This window comes from Rissa tridactyla, chromosome 1, assembly GCF_028500815.1.
Source record: "Rissa tridactyla isolate bRisTri1 chromosome 1, bRisTri1.patW.cur.20221130, whole genome shotgun sequence".
Taxonomy (NCBI): domain Eukaryota; kingdom Metazoa; phylum Chordata; class Aves; order Charadriiformes; family Laridae; genus Rissa; species Rissa tridactyla.
In genome coordinates, this window is record NC_071466.1 from 125,294,623 (window position 1) to 125,307,027 (window position 12,405).

Consider the following 12,405-nt stretch of genomic DNA (forward strand, 5'->3'; position numbering starts at 1 on the left):
CATTTGGACAAATTTGGAAAGGGTAAGTGAGGACACATTCTATTTTGACTAAAACTGTGAAAAGGTATTATGTTATTTATAATGCACCTATCATAGTGGTATCTGAATGCTAAGAACATTAGCAGACAGGCTTTAAAGGCAAATAAACAGAAAGGATAATTTACATTCCTTTCTTAGGCATGCCATTTGGATGTCCTACTCTTTCCCCTCTCCTACACACGTTAAGAAAGCAACCGCAGAGAAACCTCAAGTTCAGTTACCGCAATACTCCAGCATAATGTGCTTTCTGCAAAGATTATTCTGTTCAGATGCAATTCTCACTGGTAACAGTGCTTTATGTGCAATGAACTCCAGATCATTTGCCCCACAATGGGAAGCAGGTAAAGACAGCTATTTCTGATCCCCATATTTAAATCATTCTCTTCCTTATAGACAGGAAATAAAATGTGAACTATGAAATTGGAATTTAGTTCACATTAAAGTTCTTAAGGTGGTGGCTTTGAGACAGAAGTGCTATGGCTTAATAAGCAATGCAGCCAACCAAAACAAAAAGCTATATATAATCTTGATTGATGTTTTAAAAAAAAAAATAATCCTGTCTGCTCTGAACAGGATCAGTTTCTTTTTTAAGCTAGAATAGCATTTTGGAAGTCAAACTACTTTCTGATCAACATACCACACCAAATGCAGTCAAATAAATATAGAAATGGGCTATTTAATCTGGAATCTTGGCTAACAACAAACAACCAGCATCAGAAAATTAGCAGAAGACAATAGAAGCCTCACATTTCAGAGATCAAATATGGGCAATATTTCAGTAAAATTTGGACCTAACAGTAAAAAAACAGCAAAAACCCCACAAATATAGACACAGAACTCCGCATACTCTGAGTCCTAACAGATCATCACTATGTCAGAAAAAAAGGAAAATCTACCTTCAGAAAGACATTCACAGCTGTACAAGTGTACAGCAGCTATGTAGAATAAGAATGTATTTATTTGTGCCTGAAAAACAGGAATGACTACTGTGAACAGCTTTCTGTTATGTCATTCCATAAGTCTGACAGCAAACATGATTATTGTCCCCAAAGTAACTGACTGCTGTAATAACTTCCCCTTACTTTCTACGAGCATACATAAAGAAAAACCCTCTCCCTCTACATAGCTGTGTTACTCTCAATTTTAAGATGGCTAATATCTTAACATGACTAGTTTTGGTTTTGTTATTTGAAAGTGTCAACCAGTGTGGCTGTCTCTGGAAATTACACAAGGGATAACATCTGTTAGTATTGCTGTTCCAGTAAGAGTCATGGCCAATCCAGCTCAGATATATAAAAAAGTAACTTGGGACCAAATTCATGCTTTGCATTAAAGCTTACTGGAATCCTTAAGCTGATTCTCAATATTGTGAAAATGAAAGTTGTGGCTAGGAAATTTTTCTGTTGGAAATGTAGCAATCAGCTATGCAACAACAAATAAACACATACTTCTGTATCACAAAGGTCCAAAACTTAGCCAAGCGCACACTTAGAAGTCTGTATGATGAAGCCTAAACACCCAGTCCACAAACAATAACAAGACGACTTATAAGGTGTCTGGCATCTCAAGTCAGGCAGCTAATATGCTGAGATCATGCTGACCAGTGCTGCCTAATTGCTTTCCTGTGCTTCCCTCCACCTCCCTAAATCCACACTGTTCTAAGCCTGTACTTTCTACAATAGGAATATAACCATGTTTGTATCACTGTATTTTTATGCTAGTTCACCTCTGACAGGAGGAAACAAACTTCAAAAATTAAATGAAACAAGAACCAGCTAGAAAGGGCTATGAAAACAAAGACGAGCTACCTAGGTATGACTATAGAAGGGGAACAAGTGGAATGACACTAATGAAAAGGTGATGGGAATCAAACAGTGGCCCCGGGAATTGTTTTTAAAGCTGCATTTTGCATTAATGCAAGCACAAAAAGACTCCCATCTCTCAGAGTCTGCAAAATGGATGTTCTAATAACTAAGACAAAATAAAGACAGCCTAGAGAAAAGCAGACCTGTGCAGCTGAATTAGGAAAGCTGTATCATAACAGAAAGAACTGACAGTGTTTAAATGTCAGTTAGACAATAGATTTGGCTTTCAATCCAAAATAATTAAGTAATTGCTCCCCTCTCACAAAGAGACGAGACATCACAACCAGCGGGACTGGCTATATAAAAAGACAGACGGCAAGTTTCTGCAGGCTAGACACTATTGGTCTAGATAGCTAGTAGCCAGCTGTGAACAGATTTTAAAAAAAAAAAAGTAATTCTTAGATGTCACCTAGATATGATGTCCCGGGGAAAGGCTTTCACTGAAGAAAAATACCTCGACTGTGAAAGTGAATGACTCTCTTAGAGTCATTCTCTAGATTCTCTACAGTAACTAGAGAGGTGGTGGGTGAAAGACCTCAGGTTTTACGCATGTTTCTGCAGCCCATTCATGAAAAACCAACAAAGTAATAGAGTAAGATTTCGATATTGACAAGGACACAGATCTCTGGTCTAAAGGTAAATCCATGACTTGTCATCAGAGGGGGAAGTTAAGTTTGTATTAGAAAGTGAGACTAGTCAGAGAAAAAGCAATCTTCTGATGGAAAAGTGATTTGAGATGTAGAAATTCAAACGCCACAGTCATAAAAGCCAAAAGAATGAATGCGACGTTGCAGGAACACTGTGCTAACAGTATTAAAAGCAAAAGATAGAACAAGAGTGAAACACTGCTTTTGAATTTTGACTTGGAAAACATCATGGCAAACTTTCTGAGAGTTCTTTCAGCAACGCTAAGTGAAGACAACAGATTGGAACAAGCAGTCACACCCAGTGGCACTGAGTATATAGAAAGACAAAAGATAAATTACTGCAGGCTAGCTGATACAGCTCTGTATAGCCTGCCATGATGCTCAGAAATAGCTGACAGGAGGATATTCCATATGCAATTTCCTATCCGAAGAGGCTTCCTGCAAATGAAATACAAGCCACTGTTTATATTTAAGTCAAAAGACATTTGCTGTCCTAAAAAATATTCATCAAGTCTGCATATTCTCTAGAAGGCAAACTTCTGTTAACCAGAAATTGGCAGACTTCAAAAGAATACATGTTGTTTTGAAGGGAATGCAAGAAAGGAAAACACATAAAGAACTAATTTTTGCTAAAGTAGTGAGGAAAGAAAGCAGAAAATATTCAGCAAGAGCCAAAAGCAGAATCTCAGAACAGACAGGTGTCAAACAGAAGAGGTGCAGGCAACGTCCAGGAAGATTCAAGAGGGAGTAAACAAAAATATCCACATGTCAAAACCAGGGATGAGGACTGGTTCCAATGACAAAAGAGATTCCATAGTATCCTTTTGGGGTATAAAGCACTATGTAAACAGACAGCAGAGATCAGACATGAAGTCATCAGGAATTTGATACTATAAACCGCAAATAATCCTGTCATTCTGTTCACCAACTTCTTTGACAAAAAAAAGCAAAACCCCCAAAAATGTCTGCCTCAAAATGAACTCACAAGTTGGCTCAGAATCCAGAAGGAAATAGGGGCATGAGATATCTTGAATAAAAATCTCACAAAGCAGATGGCCGTTTTACACTTCATGGTTTGTTGTCAAAAGACTTGATACCATTGGATCAGACCCTTTCAAAACAAGGTGGTTTTTTCCTGAGAAGTTTTCAGTTTGAAAAAACAAAACAATAATCACACTGTCCAACATCTTCCCATCTGAGAAACCCAACTTTCCATCAAAAGAAGTTTAGTATCTTTTTTACTCAGCAGTAATAGAAATTTAGGACAATTTTTTCCTTTAGTAAAAACAGAAGATGTGCTCCAATCCAACTTCAATATTAATCTAATTCTTCAGTTTTGTCTTCATTCAACATCTCACGTTAACATTACTGTTTAAAAACAGATACTTAAACCAAAAGAAGTAACAAGAGACACCTACAAAAACCAGATGGTAACAGGAACAAATATGCATGAAATACAAGAAATGTGTTTATCCTTATACAACAATTCAGGACAAGAAATTAATGTGAAAACTGGAAATGTATAAGGCACGAGCAAAAGTCAGACATACCCCAGAAGAGTTGGAAAAGGCCTTTAACACCTAAAAGAAAAAAAGTTGTATTTGGTATCATTATCCTAAGTTGAAATTTGTGAGACTAAAACATTATGTAGCACAAGCTGTTTAGCAAGCTAACAATCCTAAACTTGAGGCAAAAAAAAACCCACTCCATGGTTAAGTTTTACCAAAAGGCAGCTCTGATACTCTTTAAGGAGGTAAAATATCCTCTCCTTTTTAGGAGAGGATACTGGAATAAACTACTCAGCCCTAGAAGGAACCCTTAAATTGGGCAAAACAACAACAAATATCTCTGAATAGGTATAAGGCTTAACATGATCATGTTTTTAAACTATTTTGCTCTTCAACTTCAGAATATAGTATAAATATATTTCACAGACTCACATTAAGCCTTCATGGCCTTCTACATACTGTTTAATGCTTCATATTACATGACACAAAGTGCTACACACTGTATGTATATACAGAGATTAACTGTAATTAGTCTAGGATAGCATTAATTATTCAATAGATGGGTAAGAGGAGGGAAGACGCAACATAGGTATCTCATCTTGATATCTCTGTTTGATAGAATGAATGAATTAACAGAAGCAAGTGGTACTTGCTCTTTGGTGACTCATGAAGAAGGTATTGGGAAGGCTCATTATTTGTGTAGTATTACTCTATACTACTGGTAGCTCTACGAACTCAATACAGGTTTAGTAGCAAGCATCACAGGCATACTGAAAAGTATATCCTTTTTTTTTTTTGCACTTTCCTTGAGGAAACAGGCAAACACCCAATAGATTGGAAAGAAAAATTAAGTGGCACGTGAAAAGAAACGCCAAGTTGTTATCAGCCAATTGCAACTAACCTCACCACACACACACTTCAGAGAACTGCCACTAAGAGTACACTCAATCAAAGGTTTTTAAGAAGCCTTCAGAATCTTACCTTTATCTTACACATTTCTAGAGCACCTACTAAAGAATTGACCACTAACGCACTAAACCACAGAAATAAACTAGTAAAGAAGATTCTGGTCTTTAATCTATGTTAAGAGTTGCACACTTGCCTTCCTCCTGTACTGAGGAAAAAACTTTGTTTTTATTTCGGAGCTATCTGTGTCAGAAAGAAAACAAATGACGGTCCATAATCAAGCCTCAATCTTCCAGTCTCTTCTTAGCCCTGACAACACCAGGAAGATAGTGCTTTCCTGCAACAGCCATAGACTTTCTAGAAAAAAAGATAAAGGCTTTCTGCTGAGCTGCTGGCAAGCCCACTGTCATCAGCAGCTACCACTGGCTTACCATCAGTCCTTAAGTGCACACTGCCTTTTTAACAGTTTGTCACCAGATCAGTAACAAGTGCACTCACCTGGGAGGAAGGTGAGAATACCTTCCAGAGCTGCCTTTCAATTTACCCACTAACAGGACTGACAGAGTTCCTGTCTTTCACCATGCTACCATCATACTTGGTCTAATGGGGCTGTATTTGACTTGTCCTTAGTTACCGAAATGAAGCTCCAGAGCTTATTGCAGAGTGTCTGTGAAAAGAAGCGATCTCCATACTGAAACATGGTCCCTCTGTACAATCCTATTTCCATTTCTCAAAGTTTCCACTTGCTAGTTTCACGACCTCCAAACCTTGTGAATACATAATTAAATGTCTACAGTTACAGATGAAACAATTAATTGTTTGTGAGGACAACTGGGTGTTTTAGGAAGATAAGAAGGACTGATATTAGTCAGAGCTGGCATTAGCTGGGAGTGTTTGGCAACCCATTTGCAACCCATCTGCTATTTCTTGCTTCTTCCTCACCAAGTAAAACATCGAGGGGGTTTTACTAAGATAGTTGGAACAATGTCCTGGAATGCATTACTCTTCCCTGCTTAATGGCTTTTTTTTACTGGATCAGTTTACAAGTGAATATATATTATTTTTAAACTGTCAGCCCTAAAATTACAGCAGAGGACCTTGAAAGTCAAGCTACGATCTTTTCTACTCGTTTCTTAAAAGTCACAAAAAGAAATCTGCACCTGGAACTTACCTAACAATAATAAAAGTGGGAGCACATGACCACAATCTCCAATAAGAAATTACTAAGAGAAACATCTTTGTCAGTAAACCTGTGACCCAGCCCAAGCAGCCAGATGTTTTAACATGCACACCTTTGTGCATATCAAGTCTTTGCATGTCCAATATGAACGCTAATTGTCATTCACCTGGCTACCCATGTATGCAACTACTCTGTCGATATACCTGATTTTACGGCTTACTGGCTTTGAAATCCACCTCAGTTTAATACATAAAAATGCAAGCCTGTTACACTCCTAACTATTATCAGTTAAGTAACACTGCAGCAGGTCTCATGGCTTAATTCTAGAGCACTTTGATCATCCACAAGACACCAAAAATTATTTCTGAAAAAGCACTACTTGCTCTGTCTGAAAGAAACGTGTGATTAAAAGGTTATCCACAATTATTTAAAACTCTGTCCACCTTCAGTTCTATTCTTACACAGATGCCTATAGCTGTTACTGGCAGGAGACATGGCTATAGCACAGAGCTTTTCAAAGGATTTTGGTCTGATGTGGAGCTAAACTGTTCCCAAACACCTCTGTAATACCTGAAGATGTGACTCCTGGTAATTTTTAAAGCAAAGAAAAGGAAATATCATAGATCCCTATAGATAATAATGACTGAGTATCTGGTGGTGTTGAGCTCCGAAGTTAATTAAGACACCATTGTGTCCTCTCCACAGAATTATTCTTAAGAATGGGTGCAGAAAGTTATAAAGGAAATTTTAGAGATATGCACCAGTTCAAGCAGCTGATATTAAGTTTTCTTATAAAACACTAGCAATAGAGGTTATGTAATCCCTTTCAAACAGCCGGATATCAAGTTAACCCAATTTTCTTCCATGAGACAAGGAAGGAAATGACTGTGGCTTCTGATTTTGGATAAAGCCATGCTGAACTCATCTCAAAATTCCCTTGGTATCAGTAGATTCCAGCATATTTTTTGGCCTATTCAGCACCACTCCTGTGCAAAGCCATATATTTATCTGTTACTCCTTCATGGAACTGGGACCAAGGGATCCACTGGCTGTAGTCCATTCCTGGCCAACTCAAGATATTTCAGATGCTTAAGCATCCTCTTGAGGACATTTTAGTTTGCAAATAGCTATTCCATAGTTGTATTTTCACTAAAGAAAGTAAACAGATGGCCTTTGCGAAGGCTTCAAATAACATAACTGCAATATTGAGGTTTTGTTTCACTTAGCCAGAATCTAGATTTTTCAGAAGGGTGACTTTGGTAAGATGCCTTAACAGTCAACAGGTCTCAACAGTCAGTCTAGAGCAATGGGTTTTTACTCCTTATTTAGAGAGGACGCAATGCATCCAGAATGGATTCAATGGCTCCAGAATCGAACTCTCAGTCTTCTATGCAATTCCAAGTTTAGATGTAACAGACTGCCAGTGTTTACCTGACTTCAGGCTTGAAATAGCTTTAAATGGAAAACTGAAGAGAACTAAGTCACAGTATTACTCATATACATGAGTATATGAGTATACCTCAAAGGAATTTTCAAATTAATTTCCTATGTGGCTGTTAGCTTGATTAATAGAAACATTTTATTGAAACCACGTTGCTCAGCCTCCACTTGACAATATTTTTTTCTGCTGCAAGAGACAAAAGCCTTATAGCTGCCAATATAAATGCTGAAACAGAAACTTGCTTTTAAGTGTGTCAGCTGGCTTTCCAGATCAAATTCCAAGCAGCCAACACTTTCACAAGAATAGCCTTTTCTGTCAATAGAGCTATTTCCATAAAATTGCTTTTAATAAGTAAGAAAACGACAAACAAAAAACCCTCTGAATTAGGCTGATCCAGTTTATACATTTTGAATGGTTTGGTCTTTGCTCCGTGTAGACAGAAATAATTTTTTTCATTCAGGGTCAGCCCTGCATAGTCCATCTAACAAATTGGAACATCCACATGCTCAAATACTGCAATATTTCTGGAAAGACACGGATGCTGAAAGAAAACTTTTCATAAACTTTCTGAGCTTACATGCTATTAGTATTATAAACTGCCAGAAAGTTCTTAAGCAGACCTTATTAAGAGACAAATTAATAACTTATCAATTTATGTGCATCTGTTCTCTAATCCAATTTAGGTATTCTGTTTTAAATAATTGTCCCAATCACCAATCAGACAAATCAGGCAGGCTCTGATCATCCCGATAAAAACCCCACATATTCAACATCTGACTGAAGCCATACAAGATTATAAGACAGATGATTGAAGATTGTGTGTTACTGTGATTTGAAAAGCTGGACCAAACAGCTTCCCCACTGTATTAAACAATGACATTTTTAGTTTTCAGACCTCTACCTCCTGCTTAGGCCTGAAGTCTGGGTTTAGCAACATATTAGTCTGCTTCAAAACATCTCTCTTTTAAGATGATTAGGACTGCATAGGACTGAATAGAACAATAATTTTACAAAATGTATAAAATCCACCTGCCAGGTATGGTGATGTCTAGTTAGGCTTCATTTAACAAAATCAGGATCTGAATTAGCCTTAGCACTTGCCTTTCTGGCATAGATGAGGTACTAAGCCAGAAACAACATATTAGCAGTCTCTCAGTTGCAGTCCTACTGCTAGAGTTAACCTGTGCTAAGAGTAAAATATTAGTAATACCTGTAGATAAAATATCCTGTAGATAAAATAATAATTGCTAATACTAAAAATAAAATTTCATACCCTTGCCCACAATTGCAGATCAAAAAGTTATACACATATGTTGTACCCTTGGGGTTTTATATTTAGTCTTTACATTCCTGGATATCCACGTCAAAGAAACAATGGGATCAAATCTTAGTAGCTAAAACAGAATTAAGGGAAAAATAGGTGGATGATTTTACCTTACATCCACAAAACAAATCCACTGCTAGGAAAGAAATCTGATGTACATACGGGAAACAGCTCATGAAGATGAAATTATTCATCATGATACTAAGCGTTTTAATAAAGACTAAATTGCCCTTTGACAGTGCGTCATGAATAGGTTTTGTATTTTTCACTGTATTTCAAACATGCAGTTAGGAACTGCATATACTGCAGCTGAACATTAGTCTTGCATCAAGAATGGCTAACAACTTCACTCACAGTACATATACTGTGTACATATACAGTTTGAAAGCTACACAAAAATTATCACTAATCTAATGGGCAAAGCAAGACAGATTTGTGTACACTTTTGCAAAAACATACATGGCATATTTGCTGAGATTTGTCACTGGATAGCCACTGTTAGTTGGAAAGAATACTTAGTTGTCATAATGGGTGACTGAATCATCCTTTACTCTTAGTTATTAATGTAAAATAAAATACATTTACTGAATTACTAGGTGTTTGAATAATATTTGACCAAATAACAGAAGGCAGTGCTAACCCTCCTACATCTCACATATACTGTAGGCACATCTTTGTTGTCTGAGATGCAGTAAGAACTAAATTACTGTCCCCAGCTCCTCATTATTAGACTCCCACTCTATTTCACTATTCTCTCAAATCTGCTGGATGAATGGCTTGTCAGGTGTCTTTTTAATGCATTATGGATGAATCAAACTCTTCCGCCAATGTACAAGCAAATGGATTAGGATATCTGTCCACAGCCTGAAACTCTGAAGAGACTCACAGCAGCAGAAGAGAACCAAATGTATGGAGCTGTCATTGCCCCTGGGCATCAGCCTCACAGGCTGGGGGTCATAGGTCTGTTGCTGAATTGCCACAGTTTCCAGCCTAACACAGAAAGACAAGCTATTCACATCTGGCAGTGACTGTTAGAGTAAGTATTTCAGAGCCAGCCACCTTTTAGCTGTCTGATTTTAACCCACTTCTGACAGTGTGTCGGATCCTTAATCATATAACGATAGTACTATCATCATAAAATCAGCCTTCTTAAGTATTAGAGCAAAAACACAAGTATTGCCTACTGGGCTTAGTAAGTACACTTAGATTTGATAATATGTTCAGTATGGGCACAAAAGTTTCACTGGCTTAAAGGAAGGACTTAAAATGTCCTAATTATGATGGCTTTCTCAGGCTGTGGGGAAAACTTAAAGCAGTACTAAGGTAAATGCTGAGTCTTCTAAATTTACAGTCATCGTACTGTCTTCTAATGAAAGTACTTTCTACCACTTTTTCTGATTTGATCATACACAGCCATCTTTCTGTGAACAACATGTCAGGGCAAAAGAACACAAAGGGCTAGGGGATAGTGAAGGTGAAAGGACAACGCAGGCACACTATACAAATTCTCAGTGGGTTCAATAAATCCTGCAGATGTTGGAATCTCCATTACTTCTTCCAAAATCCTGCCAGTAGTGCATTTGTTTGCTTCCTTTCTTATTGTGCCTGCCACTGAGTACAAGAGTACAGCTGCTCAGAAAAGACAGGGCTTGCTTTTCTGTAAAACTATACCAGATGGGATGCTCATTTACTGACTTTGTCCAAAACAATAAGGTTTAGTGCAAGACAGTTTTCCAGATATGTACATGGCCAAGTCTACTCTTCCTTCCTCTATTCTTCTGTTGTAACTCAGCTAAATTTTACATAAACTGTTGATTGTTAAACCATTTTGGAATAGATTTCTGCCAGGTCAACTAATTGCAAGTTCTGCTTTTAGTTTCTTTATAAACTAGTAAAGTATCACTACAGAGAAACAGACAGCATTTAAATATATTTTTATTATCAATAAATGTTTAGCCATTATAGTTTTGCTAAATATTTATTTAAAGAGTGCCTACTAGGGTCAGAAGATGTAAAAATGTTGCTCTAAATGCTTCCCTTCAAGTATTTGCAACATCTTTGGCCGGTATATCCACCAAGACCTCCAATTTATTATTATTAGAGGGAATCAGACTAATCTTTTCTAAATGATCTTCCCATAAACAAACATTAGCACTGTCAGTTGCATTTTACAGCTCACTGTGGATATCAGAACCAAAAATACTTCCATAAGCAGACTCAAAGTATTTATTAGTTATTAGCCCCGGGATTTACAGCCTCCTATGGGAGAGCTAACCATAAACATGTGAGCAGTCCTGACTGATGTTGTAGAGAGCAGTGCTATGTATAAATACATTGATAGAGAAAAGGGGTTAATTAGAGAGACATTGTTAAAAAAAGTTAGTGCAATCAACATCTACAATGGCACATTTTAATTATGGTGGATTAGACAGTTAAACAGACCTTTTCTTGCCCCTGTATTAATTCAGCATTTCTTTACTGGTTGCCAATCATACAGACTAAAAAATAACTTTCCCTAAATCCACGATGAGAGACATATATTTGGAAAGTCACTCGCTTATAAGTGCATTTAAAAAAAAATATAAAATCATGACAATCTTAGATGCAGCTGCTTTTAAATCCCAGAGCCAGTCATGGAATTGAAATCCGCAGAATGACATTTCTAAGCTTTTCACAGCACGCTACTGCCTGTCAGACTATGACAAGATAGTCAGATAACCAGGTGCCCACTTAAAGTGCTTGCCAAGCTCCATCGTGAGTTTACTGCGTAGTACTGTTAATACCAGAGAGAGTTTTCTTGTACCCAGGCCAGAATGGGGAGGCGACCCAAAGCTTCACTTACGGGCTGAAGCAGGCAGAAGTAGAACAAATCAGGACATGATGTGCTATGGAAGTATAAGAGCCAAAAGTCAAAGGGATTCAAAAGCAGAGAGACATTCCCCATAGTGTCTCTTCCTCCCTCACTGTAAATCTACATAAGTAGATATGCGCAAGCATAAATTCTTCAAATGATTCTCTGGATTTGTCTCCTCAAAGGGAGTCTTGTGGATTGATTTAGCATCATTACCACTGTCACACTTGCAACCTTCAAAAGTGTTGCAGCAGCCTGTGCTCTGGAGCACGTTGCCTCTGCAACACTCACATAGCTAGCTATACTCTGGCTATAGTTATTCTAACTGAACCTGCAAGATCTAATGGGTAATAACGTAATGCTCAAGCTCTCATTATTAGCATAAAAACTACGCCAGGTAGTATTCTAATACAACCTCTGTTACCTACGGTTCCCCACTCATAGGGCAACAGTCATTTTCCTGCTTAGTTCCTTCCTTTCCATTCTCCTTCTCTCTCAGCAGAGCACGTTCTCTGTTCGTAACTGTATGCAATAGATGGCAATAGTTGATGTGCCATAGATAGAAGAGATAATTTCAAGCATGCTATTGTCAAGCATACAAGAATCAAGAGGGAAAAAATAAATGGTTTGTGGACAGATTGAGA

The 12,405-nt window shown here is 37.5% G+C and overlaps 1 long non-coding RNA gene across 8 annotated transcripts in view; it reads right to left on the reverse strand.

Moving 5' to 3' along the window:
* The window catches only part of LOC128901998 (uncharacterized), a 90,505-nt gene that overhangs the window by 69,854 nt on the left and 8,246 nt on the right, over positions 1-12,405 (reverse strand). Inside the window, exon 2 of one of the 8 annotated variants that reach the window (XR_008463578.1) lies at positions 4,102-4,131. The exons of the other annotated variants lie outside the window; for them this stretch is intronic. This is a non-coding gene — a long non-coding RNA (uncharacterized LOC128901998). The remainder of the gene's footprint in view (positions 1-4,101; positions 4,132-12,405) is intronic. 8 annotated transcript variants of the gene reach the window in all.